Source organism: Diceros bicornis, chromosome 34, assembly GCF_020826845.1.
Source record: "Diceros bicornis minor isolate mBicDic1 chromosome 34, mDicBic1.mat.cur, whole genome shotgun sequence".
In the NCBI taxonomy this organism is placed as follows: Eukaryota; Metazoa; Chordata; class Mammalia; order Perissodactyla; family Rhinocerotidae; genus Diceros; species Diceros bicornis.
The window spans coordinates 21,019,124-21,032,818 of NC_080773.1; the positions used below are offsets into that span (position 1 = coordinate 21,019,124).

A 13,695-nucleotide genomic window follows, 5' to 3' on the forward strand; every position below is an offset into this window, starting at 1 on the left:
TCCAGACACTCACCTGCCCCCTGCGGAGCCTCCTTCCCACGGAGCCCACACTGCCACCCTGTGGACATCCGCCAGACCCTCCCCACATCCCCTCTCCCTGCCGCCGCGCCCCCTTCGGTAGAGCCCCCTGCAAGCTCGCCCTCTGCAAGTCCTAACGTCCCCTCTCCTCCCTCCAGCCCCACGCGAAGCCCGGTCCCCCATCCACAGCCCAGACTCCCCCCATCCCCCACCGCCGCCCAGTCGCTCACCAGGCCGGAACCCCGGCGACTCCTCCAGCAGCAGCAACAGGAGCAGCTGGTGACTCAGGGCTCTGGGGACCCAAGGGAAAACCATCCCCATTCCTGTAGAGCTCTGGGTGAGCAATTTGAAAGGAATTCCTTTCCAGCTTCCTCTTTCGTTTTCGATCTTTTTAAAGACTGACGGTCCAGCCCACCTTACTCTGATTGGGTGTATGGCGAGCCCCAGAGGCCCGCAAGACACAACCTCGCCATGAGCTCTGCCCAGGACCCCAAGTCTGTGCCTCAAGAGTCCCAGATTCCTTCTGGCTGAGGAGGTGGAGGGGCTGAAGTTTGTCTTGTCCCGGGTGTTCAGGGTCTCTGTGCCCCCACCCACGGGCCCGTCTGAGTCCCTGCCCCGTGTCTGTCCAGCTGTGGCTGCCCCTGCTGAGGCGAGACCCGGTCCCACAACAGGGTGGGGTCTGCTGTGTGTGGAGCTCAGAAGCTCCTTCCCCACAAGCTGAGTTATGGAACTCGAGTCTCCCTACCCCCGACCCGTCCCCTCAGACTAAGCCCCTCCTCCTCTCCTTTCTTCCCTGGGTAAAGGAAGTAGGAGGGTCTCAGCCCCCTAAGGAGGTCAACAAACAGGGCTGAGGCTTTTCCTCCAGGGAAGTGAGCCTGGCAGGCAGGCTGTGAGCAGAGGAGGGACTTGCAGTCTCGCCCAGGACAAGATCCTACTGCTGTGGGGAGGGTCTCACCATCACCAAGTCCAGCTGGGGGGCCCTGGGAAAGGGTCTTTGGGACAAGATCCTGCTGTGAGGGAGGGTCTGGGGCCTGGTGGAGGCCAGGGTGTCAGGGAGGAGGCTGCAGAAGGAACGTGGCAGAGATGCTGTTGCTTGGTGAGTGTGTTTGTGTGTGGGGCCCCCAGGGGAGGGGATTCTGGGGGATGTGAAAGAGCTCCAGTAGGGGGCGCTGTGCAGGTGAGAAGGGAAGGCGTCTGGGGCCTGCAAGCCCAGGGAAGCCGACAGTGAGCCTCGAGGGGCCTCCACAGGCCTCAGGCCTCAAGACCAACGTGACAGGAGCAAGTGGACGCCCCTGAGGGCAGACCCCTCCAGGCCCAGAAATCACCCAAGTCCCTCAGGGCCACATTCATGGTGATGGGGTGGGGAGGAGAGAGATGATTCTCATGTCAGAAGGGGAGGCTGGGACCCTTCCCCAGCAGGGGGGCCCACGGGGCACAGCTGTGCAGAAACGTCACATGAGGAGGACACAGGGGTGGGGGAGACAGTTGGAAGGGAAAGAGGTTTGCAAAGAACTTCAGGCAGCAATTCTGGGAAGTTACTATGTGAAGATGCAAACATCCAGTCAGACACACGTGGAAAACAGTGCTTTCATCCATCATCCATCCATCCATCCATCATCCATCCATCCATCCATCATCCATCCATCCATCCATCATCCATCCATCCATCCATCCATCCATCCATCCATCCATCCATCCATTTATTCACCCAATATTCCCTGAGCATCTGCTTTGTGCTCAGCCCTGAGCTAGATGATGCTGGGGACATATGGTGACTTAGGCCCAGGCCCTGTCTTTCTGAGTCTTACTGTCCAGTGGAGAACACAGGCCGCCCCAGACACTGATGACCTAGAGTGAGCAGGGCTGGATGGGATACACAGGTAATCAGAGATGTCTAGCTGGAGGTGAGATTTTAAGAATGGGAGAGAACTGTGACTATTTCAGAGAGGCTGAGCCCTGGGATGGCAGATGGCAGGCAGGGAGAGGGGGCGGCAGAGGCGGTCACCTTGTGGGCCTCCGTGAGGACTGTGGATTTTATCCTAGTGCCCTGGGAGCCCTGGATGGGACACAAGCAGAAGATGGAAGTGGTCATGAGACAGGTAGCTGGGTAGACATGAGCAGAGGATCGTGGCTGGAGACCTTGCTGCATCAGAGGAGCATCTTGCTGGCATCCTACAAGATGCATATAAAGGGGAACTGAGACCTGCCTGACACCACTCCCAGAGTCGGAGGCGATCAACCATGAAGATAAAAACAACAGGTGCACAAACAGCACATACAAAGCCTTCTTCTCTACACCTCTAGAGGACATGGAACTTTCTTTAATTCAACTACAAATTCCACATGCATTAGCCCCCCTTCCACGGGGGATGACTGCCATGACAGTTCCGGAGATTCCCCTTGAATATCAGGAACTCCCCCTCCCCACTTGTGGGTGGGGGAATAGCCATTTTTGGCGGATAACCAGATAACGCTAATTCCCTTCTAACAGCCCAAATAAAAATAAAACTAACCCAAGACTCGGGGCTGATGTGCTCTCTGGCAGTGCCAGCTCCTCACTTGGGGTGTATCTGACCTTTCCTCTACTGAATCTTTGCTTGCTTGCTGTTCCCGGTGTGTCGGTGTCTGAATCCTCTCTTAAGCTGACCAAGAACCTGGGCGACCTGACTCTTCAGTCGGGTTACAGTCAGATTTGTGGCACATCCCCATGTCTGTCTGCTGTGAGGAGGGTGGAGACAGGAGACAGGAGACCAGTCAGGAGGCTGCTGTAGCAGAAATAATTGTGCAGTTGCCAGCGTCCTAAATGTCTGAGTTCTCTCCATGGGGAGTGGGGGCAGCACACACCTCGCCCAGCTCCATCTCTCTCTGCTCTTTAGCCTCCTGTCCCTACAGCTGCAGGCAGAGCAGTGGTTTCCAAACATCTAATGGGTTGTAAAAAAATTGAGTAGTACATAACTGTTATGTTTTCAAATTTTGAAAGAAAAAAAGAGATTACAGAATGGAAGAGTGTGCACTACAGAGAATCTTATTTTATTGTTTCAAGAAACTTTCTTTTGGACTCCATGCAAGCCACAGAATGCTGTGATATCAGCTCTTCCTGGCGAGTGGAAGCCAAACAGTTAGCAAGCAGAGGAACGGAGACGGCTCCAGCCATGGGCTCGCCTCCTCCTTTCCCAAGAGCCACTGCCTTAAACTACCCATCATCTCATTCAGGAAGGGGTCCAGCTGTCATTTCCTGGGTTCCAGGTTTTTCCTGGGGAGGCTGCAGGCGGGCCTGGCAACCAGCCTGGTTGTCTCTGCCCTGAAGAGGGTGAGGTAGAGCCTGGCGCCAGGGCGAGAGAGAGGAGCCTGGTGCCCAGGACAGGGTTGGGTTTGGCCTCTCTGGGGAGGGAGGAGCCCAGCTGGAGCCTGGAGCCTGGTCTCTCAGGGCAGCTGAGTCAGGCTCTGAGGTAGGAATGTGGAGGGAGACAGGACAGGGAAGGGACTGAGAGGCTGTGCTGGAGGGCAGTGGCTATATCCACTACTCAACAGCATTGAGGCCTTGGCGTCAGGCAGCTCTGGGTTCGAATCCTGCCTCTACCCCTCCTCAAAGTGTCAAAAACGCCTTTTACAGATAGCTCTGTTCAACTCTCTGTAACCAAGAGGGAGGCGCCCTTCTGGATGTTTTTGTCTGATAGCTTTCAGGCCACAGGTTCCACCTCACTTCCTGTCCAGCTGTGAGAGTCTGCAGGCTCCCTCCCTTCACCCCTACAGGAAGTTCAAACCATGACAAACAAGACCTGCCCCACTCCTACCCAAAGTAAAAGTCAAAGCTAATGACCCCACTTCACTCCAGATGAAACCTGAGCCTTCTCCTTGGGGAATCCTACTGCTGTCTCCTGTGTATTAATAAACTTTATTTCATGTACATTAGTGCCCCTATGTCATTCCTCCTGATGACCATATACATTCCTGCTTGAGGGGCTGTTCTGCATCCAGCAGGGATCGCTAGGCACCACAAACCACCACCACCAACAGCAAAAATCCTACAGCCAGCTGTCCCTGCACTGCCCAGTCGCATTGTCACTGTCTGGGGACCAGTCTGCTGCCTCTAGTGGACTTAAAACTCTGTGATGCCAGGGACTAGCCCTGCCGTGGCCACAGCCATGTGCCCCGCTGTTGGAGACTGTCTCTTCCAGAGACCAGAGGACACTCAAATTCTCGTGGAAAATCAGAGACACAGAAACCCCATTGGTTGAATTCCCTTCGCCCAGTTTCCTCTGTGTAGGGAAGATCCTGGCATGAGGCCCTTCTGTGGGTTCCGGACACAGGACTCAGACACCAAGCACCCAGCCAGTGGCCTCCATCAGTCCTGGGACCAGCCCACAGGAAAGGGCGAGCAGGCCCTGGTGTCAGGTGCCCCTATCAAACCCCAAGAAAGACATTCTCACAGCTCCTGGGTGGTGCTGGGAGATCTGTGCTTCTGGAATGTGAAAGACAGAAGGAAATTGGTGTTTCCTCCCCTCACAGGTTTTCCCACAGGCTGCCCCTTTGCCCTGGGAGCTCAATAGGCTGAAACCCCCTCCTGGCAGCACTGGGGTGTTATTTCCATCGTCCTGAGGGAGCCCCTCCAGGGGACAGGCAGGGACATGGAGGAATTTCAGCTGTGCAGGGAGGAGGTCAACTATGCAGGACAGGGACTGCCCGGTGCCACAGGCCCTGTCTCATGCTTGCTGATGGGGTGAGGGCAGAGTGCTTTTCTTTCCTCCTGCTTTCTTCGGGTTTCAGGCCAGATTCCTGTTTCCTGCAACAGAGCTGTCCGTGGCCACCACCTTGACTATTACACCAGATGCTTCCCCTGCTTAACATGCTCAGCAGCAGCGCTCGCAGCAAACAGACACCACGAAACCCAATAGAAGTGGGAGGGGCTGTAGAACAGAGAATGAGAGGCTGATAAATTCCCTGGTAGGGCCCAACACGCTCCACGCTGGGACTCCAGACGCGCCCCATACAACACTGTTAGACTAGAAAATTTTACTATTTGTGATTAAAAAACTAGAATCTACCCAGAAAAGAACACAAAGCAGTTTCCACGTACAAGAGTTATCCCACCTTCCTGTGTGGACGGGGCAACCACAATTAGATCCCCTATGAGAGGAGGATGCACCACGTGGAGATGCTGGGGTCACTGGGTGTCCCGTCCTTGGGCACATGTCTTGGAAGGGGCCACATTATGCACGAGTTCAGATGACCTCCACGATCTCTATAACCTGAGCTCAGCCCCAGGGCCAATCAAGGAGAGACTCCAAATCCTCCTCCCAGAGGAGCACAAGGAGATACAATCAGGAGGCAACAGGGATGCAGGAAAACACAGGCAGACGGTGACCTTGGAGATTTCGCCCAAAATCCTCTCAAGCCTGTAGGTAAGCTTGGGACTCACCATCCTAAGTGCCATGACTGGACTTCCAGCACATTCCCTCACCATCCAAGGGCGTATTATGTTTATGAAAGAGTATATACAAATGCAGGTTGTTGGCAGGTCCCCAATAATATTCAAGGACAGAACATTTATAGCCATAAAAATTGCATCTGGCCAGAAAATGACTGGCAGGAGTAGTGTGGTCCTTGTCCCCTTGGAAGAGGAGGAACTAGCAGGGTGTGGGGAAGCTACGGAGGGGAGGGGAGGGAGCGATGTAGACACACCAGATACAGAGCAAGAGAAATGGAGACAAGGGCTGATGGTCAAAAGACTCACCACCAGTGGGATCTATAGGGACGGGACAACTGGGAATCAGTAAACCAGGACTAATGCCACTAGAGTGAAGTTGTGCTAACTGGACAAGAGGAACCAAAGAACAGTCAAGCATCTGGTACTCAGCCTAACAGCTGGATTGCAGGGTTACTCCCTGGGGAAGAGAGGAGGTCATCACAGAGAACTTCCTGCCCTTGGAGTTAAGATCAGGAGACTACAGAGCATGTTGAAGACTGAATTTCAGGCGAGAGGACAGACGTGGACAAGTTAATCATGACTGTTTACATCACCAATGGGTTACGTATCCGTACTTTATTGGCCATAACAGGAAAATAGAAGACAGAATATCTTATCTTGTCCTGATAGCACAAAGATAGCACTATTTGGACAATGTCAAGTAACTTTTTTATGAACCAAAGATATTCTTCCAGAAGATCTAAATAAACGAGAAGACCTCCCCTGGTGATGGATTAGAAAATTTATTATTCTTTAGATGGCAATACTCTCCCAAATGGATCTAAAGATTCAATAATTCTTATAAAAACCCAAAAACTCTTTTTTGCAGAACCTAAAATTCATGGTAGGCTAGCGGCTCAGAATAGCCAACACAATCTTGACAAAGAAGGAAATACTTGGAGGACTCACACCTCCTGGTTTCCAAACTTAAGGCTAAGCTACAATAATCAGGACAGTGTGGCACTGGCATAAGGATATACATACATTTCTATGGAATATAATTGAGACTCCAAGAATAAACTCTTACTCTTATGGTTAATTGAGTCAAGGGTGCCAAGACAATTCAACAGAGGAAAGAACAGTGTTTTCTACAACTGGATATTAACATGCGAAACAATGATGTGGACTTGTACCTCACATCATATTAAAAATTAATTCAAAATGGATCAAAGAAATAAATGTAAGAGCTAAAACTATAAAACTCATAGAAGAAGCATAGGATTAAATCTTCATGACGTGGACATAGGGCAATGGTGCCTTAGAAGACACCAACACCACAGAGCAATAGATCAATTGGACTTAATTAAAATTGAAAACTTTGTACTTCAAAGAACACCATCACAAGAGTGAAAAGTCATCAAAGTGAAACAAAATATTTGCAAATCATATACCTGATGAGGGAATTGTGTATAGAATATAATAAAAACTCTTACTGGTCAACTATAAAAAGCCAAAAAAAAAAAACCAATTAAAAAATGGACAAAGGATGTAAAGACATTTCCCCTAACGTGACATACACAGAGCCAATAAACCCATGACAAGATAATCAACATGTTTAGATGTTAGGGAAATGCAAATCAAATCCACAATGAAATACCTCTCCACAACCACTTGTACAAGAATACTCAGCAGAATTATTCATAATAGCCCCAAAAGGGAAACAACCCAATGTCTATCAACTGATGAATGGGTGTTGTGTGCGTCTCAGGCTATTGATAGTGATGCCGTGGGGCAGGAATGCCTGAGACACTCGCCTGGGTCCATATTACTTGTGGTGAGTCTCACAGACATTTCCCCAACCAGAGCCACTGCTGTGGCTGGACCGGCCCTTGTGGTTCTTATTATGATCACAGGACCCACCTCAGCAGCAACCATCAGAGAGTTTTGAAGAACAGGAATTATTACTCGAGTATTAGTCACCCTGAGTATTAAAGGGCAGATTCAGGCTGAGTGTTAAAGAGGAGAAAGAACAAGACAGAAGGATTGAGTCTGAGTGTCTCCTGTCCCCAAATACCCACTCCACGTCCCAGATCTAAGTCCACACCAGGCCCATCTCGCCAGGCTCCTCCAGGAAGCAGAATCCAGCAGTCATCTGGTCATCGGGTCCTCTGTCAGCCGACACTGAAGAGAGAGACAGAGAGAGAGAGTGAGCAAGAGAGAGGTGGACAGAGATGGAGGGACGGACAGAACATGGCAGAGGAGTGGAAAAGAGAGACACAAAAAGGGCAGCAAAGAGGCTGAGAGAAATAAAAAGAAAGGGAAAGAGAAACAAGGAGAGAAAAGGGGAGAGGTAGATGGAGTGGAGCAGGTGACAAGGCCAGAGGGAGGCATTAGGGACAGAACAGGCATCCAGACCCTTCCGTTCCCCTGCAGCCCCCAATCTCATGGAGGGGACAGGACCTCACCTGCGACAATACCTGTCATCCGGGGGTAGGGCCAAGGAACAACTCTGGCCTTTCAGCTTCACCAGGAAGGTCTCCTGGGGTCTGAGCGACCGGGGGCAGCACTGCTCGAAGCAGACCCTGCAGGTGCAGTTGCCACACTTCCGGGTCCTGCCCAAGGGCGCAACAGCATCGTCGTAGCAACAGTGCTGCAGGGGTCGTGGAACTGGTACCCACAGGTCATGTGTGGCTGGCACAATATCAGGTGAGCGCCCGTGGGGGACACTGGAAGAGATGGAGATGGTGTGACCAGGCAGCAGGGCAGGGGGTCCCAGCCTGGGGCCCTCTGGGAGCCGCATCCCAACTTTGAGAGGCCCTCCTGGGCACACCTGGGGCTCCATGTGAACAGAGGATGCAGAGAGCGGCCCAGACAGCTGTGGGAGAGCAGAGGGATGAGGTGGGGCTGACCAGGCAGCCAGGGGTCCACCTCGGGGGGCCCAGCCTGGGGCAGGGGAAGGTCTGAGGGAGTGTCTGTCCTGTATGAGGCAGGGGGAAAGACTAGGAGCAGTTTAGGGTGGAATCCAGTCACCTGTGTCCAGGTGTCTTGTGGACACCTGGGCCTGTGGAAGGTGAGGGGAATTGGGGTGGGTCCTCCTTACCCAGGATGCAGCATCGGGGAGCCATGGCTCTGGGGCGACTGCAGTGGAGTGGAGAGAGGATCAGCGGACCTCAGCAAGTGCTTTTATGTCTCCTGAAAAGACGGTGATGTCATCAGATCACCTGCCTGGTCTGCAGAGACACGCTGGCCCTGGGGCAGGAACAGGTGCCCCACAGACATTCACACCCCCAAATGCCTCCCTCTAATGGCCAGAGGGATGGCCTCATTCCCACTCTCCTGGAATCCTAACCCCTCACATCTTCCTGGGGGGCCTGTCAGCTCCCTGACCTCACACCCCCAGCCCAGGGCTCACTAAACGCCATCTCACAGCATTCAGGTGAGAGACTAGTTTTTACACATTTGAAAATTCCAGGTTGAACAAGGTTGGGGAACAGGGGAATGTGTGGCGAGGACGCTGAGGTGGTTCATGAATGAACGCGAAAAAGGCCCTGGAGGACCCCTGGGACCCACAGCCCCCAGGGCGCTCTTCCCCACCTCCTTCTCTGTCTCTCCACTAATGGTCATTTCCTCAGGAGCACCTGTCCACTTAGCACCTCGTGTGCCCCAGGCTTTGTGTCAGACACAGGGGAGGGGTGGGGAGAGGACACTCAGAAGTCACAATTTTCACTGAGTTCATGAGAGAAAGAGAGAATGGTAAGATAATCAATTTGAGTTTGGTTGCTGTCACCAATCTCATTATCAATATTACTTGTCTGTGAAGTTTTGTAGGAGAAATTCCACTACCATCAGTAGATTCCAAAGGCTTTACTCCTTAACGTGGGTTTTCAGAGGGAGAAGGGTGGAATGTCCCCTGAGAAGAGCCATATTGGAGTCAGGATGTGAAGACAGAAGGGGAAGGATCCCCTTCCCTGAGGGACACTGTGGGGTCAGTTCTGTGGGTCCAGGTCACCCCGTGCAGTGAGGATGGGGAAGCCCCTCCCCCAGCTCCTCCAGGACTCCATCCCTCAGGGGCACAGAGACCACCCAGCACGGACAAAGTTCTCTCCAGAGCCTGGGAAGGGCGACCTGTCCCTCATGTGGGCAGCTGTGTCCCTCTACCCACCTCCCTGTGTTTGGAAAGATTCTGCCTTCTGCGTCTCTGCTCCCTTGAGGGAGCCTCCACACTCGCTCCCCAGACGCCCCTCCACCTGGAGCCCAGGCCCAGACTCGGCTTCTCCATGACATGCACCTGCTCCAGACAGAAACCAGGGTGAGGACCCAGTGAAAGAGGAATGGAGCGTGTCCTTCACTGTGAGGGGGGAACCGCATCAGTGTCCAGACCCAGCAGAAGTGGGGGATTCAGGGAAACATCCAGGTCAGCTCCGGGGGTGTCCTCGGTGCAAGCTCTGGTCTCTTCTGGTTGGGGACAGAGATATCATCACGGACCAGCTCTGGGATTGTGTCAGGCTTGGCACTGGTGCCCTCAATGCTGTGTTTCCCAGAGTGAACCTGAGGAGGTGACTTTGCCCCTCAGAGCCTCAGTTTCCTTCCCCGGAAAATGGCGACAACCTGGCCATGCTGACCTGTTGTCTTTTGGTCTAACAGAGGTGACACAAGGAAGGGCCTGGCAATACATAGTAGCTGAGGATGAGCTGTGTGCCCAGCCCTGTGCCAGGTGACCCCGAGGACACAGTGATGACTCAGTAGCAGGTCCTGTCCCATCGTTGGGGGCCACAAACCACCCACCGACCATGATGACTCAGAGAGGTCAGGTTTGGGTTTGGAAAACCCATGAGCTGTGGGACCTGGGAGAGGGGTCATCACTCATCTTGGGAGATCAGGGAGAGCTTCCTGGACGAGGGGATGTCTGAGCTAAGATTTCAAGGCTGAGCCCAGAGAGGGTGGAGGTCAGGGCAGAGAGAGGGGGGCTGGTAGGGCTGCAGGATCAGTTCCTTGTGAGCCTCGGGGAGGACTCAGGACTTTACCCTCAGTGCACTGGTCACCACGGCTAGGTCGTGACCAGGGAGGAGAGTTCATATTTGTGTCTGTGAACATCCCTGCATCTGTGTGCTGTGAGGAGGGTGAATAGTAGGCTGAGCCTGGAGCAGGAGACCAGGGAAGATCCTGTCATAGCAGAACTATTTCTGCAATTACCAGAGTCCCAAATATCCTCTCTCTCCCATGGGGCAGGGGGACAGCAGCTCCCCTCCCAGCCCCACGTCTCCCCTGTGTTCTGGCCATCTTCTCTTGCAGCTGCACAGCAGAGCAGTGTTCCCCAGACTGTGGATTGCACCATTTTAGCAGGTTATGTAACTACTTGAATTGCTCATAAACTATAATGTTTTTTTAATTGAAAAACATAGATCAGGAAACGGATTACTGTCTGCTGTGCAGAATCTTGTCAAATGTTGTTGTGGAAAATTCCCTTCCACACTGGTGGAAGCCACGTAATGATGTAATACTTATCTATTGATTAGAAAACTCGTGAATGGGGAAGGCTCCAGGCAGGGCTGGTCCCCTCTTTGCTGACTGCCACAGACTCAGCTGCCTCGTCATGTTTTCCAGTTCAGGGCTCATCTCTCACGACCTTGATTCCATTCACTTTCTGGGATGAGTCCGGGCAGGCCAGGACACAGGCCTGGTTGCCTCTGCCAAAATCTGGGGTGCAACAGACGCCTGGACACCAGCCAGGTGAGGGAGAAAACACATTCCCCAGGGCAGGGGTGGAGGTTTGTCTCTGAGGAGGAACGAGCCCAGCCCACACTCCTGGGCCTGGAGCCTCGTCTCTCAAGGGAGCTGAGTGATCAAAGGGGACGAAGGTAGAGGGAGTTCAGGACAGGGCAGGGGGCTCTGTGTTGATGGGAGGGCAGTGGCTGGTCCTGAGATGAGTGGACACTGAGAGCCACTCACTCCACACCATTGAGGCTTTGGGGTCAGACAGCCCTGGGCTTGCATCCTGCTCCTGCCCCTTCTCAAGATGTCACAAAAGCCTTTGCACACAGTGCCGGCTAATCCCACCACCAGCTCCCTCAGAGACCCCCACCCTGTTGTGTCCACCGTAGGACCTCACTGTGTGGGGACAGCTCTGTCTTCTGTGTGAGAGCCTGGATCTGTGAGGGAGGACCCGGCCTGACTTGGTAGAAGCCGTCATTAGGCGTTGGGACTGTGTTTCTCCTTATGGGTGAAGAAGGTTCTGGCTCTCTTGGCAGTAAGTCTAAGATCCCCAACAGCCATTTGTTTTATTCTCTCCTCCTGTTCCCTGGATCCAAGCAGCACACTGACCCAAGGTCCTCCTGCGGGTCAGTGACACAGGTTGGAGCAGAGGCCAGGACTCCTGAATCCCAGTCCAGGGGCTCTGACCCCCCTGCCCAGCCCCTCCAGGAAGGACAGGCAGGCTCTGCTCTCAGACTCCCCTGGACAAGACCCGGCTTGCCCGTTCCCATGGCTCCTGGTTGGGGCTGGCAGAGCTGGGCTCCTGGATGGGAAACCCAGGAGGACCTGGCATTTCCTGCTCTTGCCAGATTCCCCACTGGCTACTCCTTCTCCCTGGGAATAAATTGGCTGAATATCCCTCCTGTCAGCATCTGGGTGTTATTTCCATCTGGCCTCAGGGAGCCCCTCCCAGGGGACAGGCAGGAATGCAGTGGACTTTCACGTGTACAGAGAGAATGTCAGGAATACAGGAGGAGGGGCTGGGGCTCCCCAGAGCCAGAGGGTCCTCCTCTGCTGGCTCAGGAGGAGGATATTGCCACTCCTCTGCTCCAATCGCATTATCAGGATTCAGGAACTGACCTCTGCTCCCTGTAAAAGGACTTCTGGTGACCAAAGGATGGATGGTCTGGCCCAATTCCAGCTCTGACTGGATCCTCCGAGTAAAACAGTGAGTAAGAGCCAACTTGTCAGAGGAGGGGCTGGAGGATCAGGCTCTAGGCTTGTCCTCCAGGAATGATGCCCAGACCAGCACCGCTGTGTGACTCAGGGATCTGAACATCACTGCTGCAGCCCCAGCAGCCTCTTGGCACCTCGAAGCTATTGCCTCGACATGTGGTTGCTGCTGGGGAAACACCTGGTGACTCCATGGCTGTGCTGCTCAGAGCTTCAAAGGCCTCTGGAGCCCCAGCTGCAAGGCCATCTGGGAAAGGCCGTCTGAGGCTGTGCAGCCTCTACAGACAGGGAGGCCCTGAGTGGGTGGGATGGATGCCAAGTGTCCTGTAAACCCTTCGCGGCTCCCCATCACCCTCGACTGATTGCAAATCCTTATTACAACCCAAAAGGTCTTCCATGGCCCAACCCCCACGGTCCCTAGGTGCAGGCTCCACACTCTCCCCACTTTCTGCACCTCAAACTCAGGGTCTGTGGTCCCCCCACATCCACATGTTCCAGGGTTCATGCATGACAGTTCTTGTCTGACTGTCTCCTCACTCTCTTCACATGCATTCTATTCACTCTCCAGCTTCCAGTTTAAATGTCACCCTCCCCAAAACATCTCTGTGCCCTGAGGCTGAGGTCACTCACCCCATTACATCCTGACAGCACCTTGCACGTCTTCTGCTGAGCACTTATCACAGCTCTTTGGGGCTTTGCTGTCGAGAAAGACACTTGAAAATCAGGCCCAGTTGTAGATTTTGATCATCAATGAGAAGGGAACAGGTTGTTTCAGGACTGAATAGATCAAGGGTTTTAGATTTAGTTGAACCAGACCAGCCTCCACTCTGCACGAGCAGATGGGAGTCAGAATCCCACTATAAAGTGAAGATGCTCCTGGACAGTCTCATTCCAGCAACAGAAGTAATGAAACAGACCGAGCGGGTCAGCACCAGTGGTGTGGACAGTTCCTTCTGCTCTCTGGACACCACCCCCCAACCCCATTAAAATGTTTTTATTCTTTTTTACGTGTGTGGTAAAATACACATAACATAAAATTTATCATTTTAGCCATTGTAAATTGTACAGTTCAGTGGCATTTATTACATTCAAGATGTTGTGTAACCATCACCAGAATACTCTCATCAGCCCTAAAGAAAACCCCATACTCATTAAGCAATCCCTGCCCATTCCACCCTCCTCCCAGGCCCTGGAAACCACTAATCTGCTTTCTGTCTCAATGCATTGACCTATTTGGGATTTTTGATATAAATAGAGTGATACAATATGTGTTTCTTTGTGTCTGGCTTCTTTCACTTATCACGATATTTTCAAGATTCCTCCATGTTGTAATGTATCTGTACTTC

General features: G+C 52.9%; 1 protein-coding gene and 1 pseudogene across 1 annotated transcript in view; one reads left to right on the forward strand and one right to left on the reverse strand.

Annotated features, from left to right (window-relative positions):
* Nucleotides 1-13,695, forward strand: part of LOC131397039 (MHC class I-like protein MILL2) — a 313,559-nt gene that overhangs the window by 263,306 nt on the left and 36,558 nt on the right. The window lies entirely within an intron of this gene.
* LOC131397614 (insulin growth factor-like family member 1) lies at nucleotides 7,518-8,550 on the reverse strand (annotated as a pseudogene).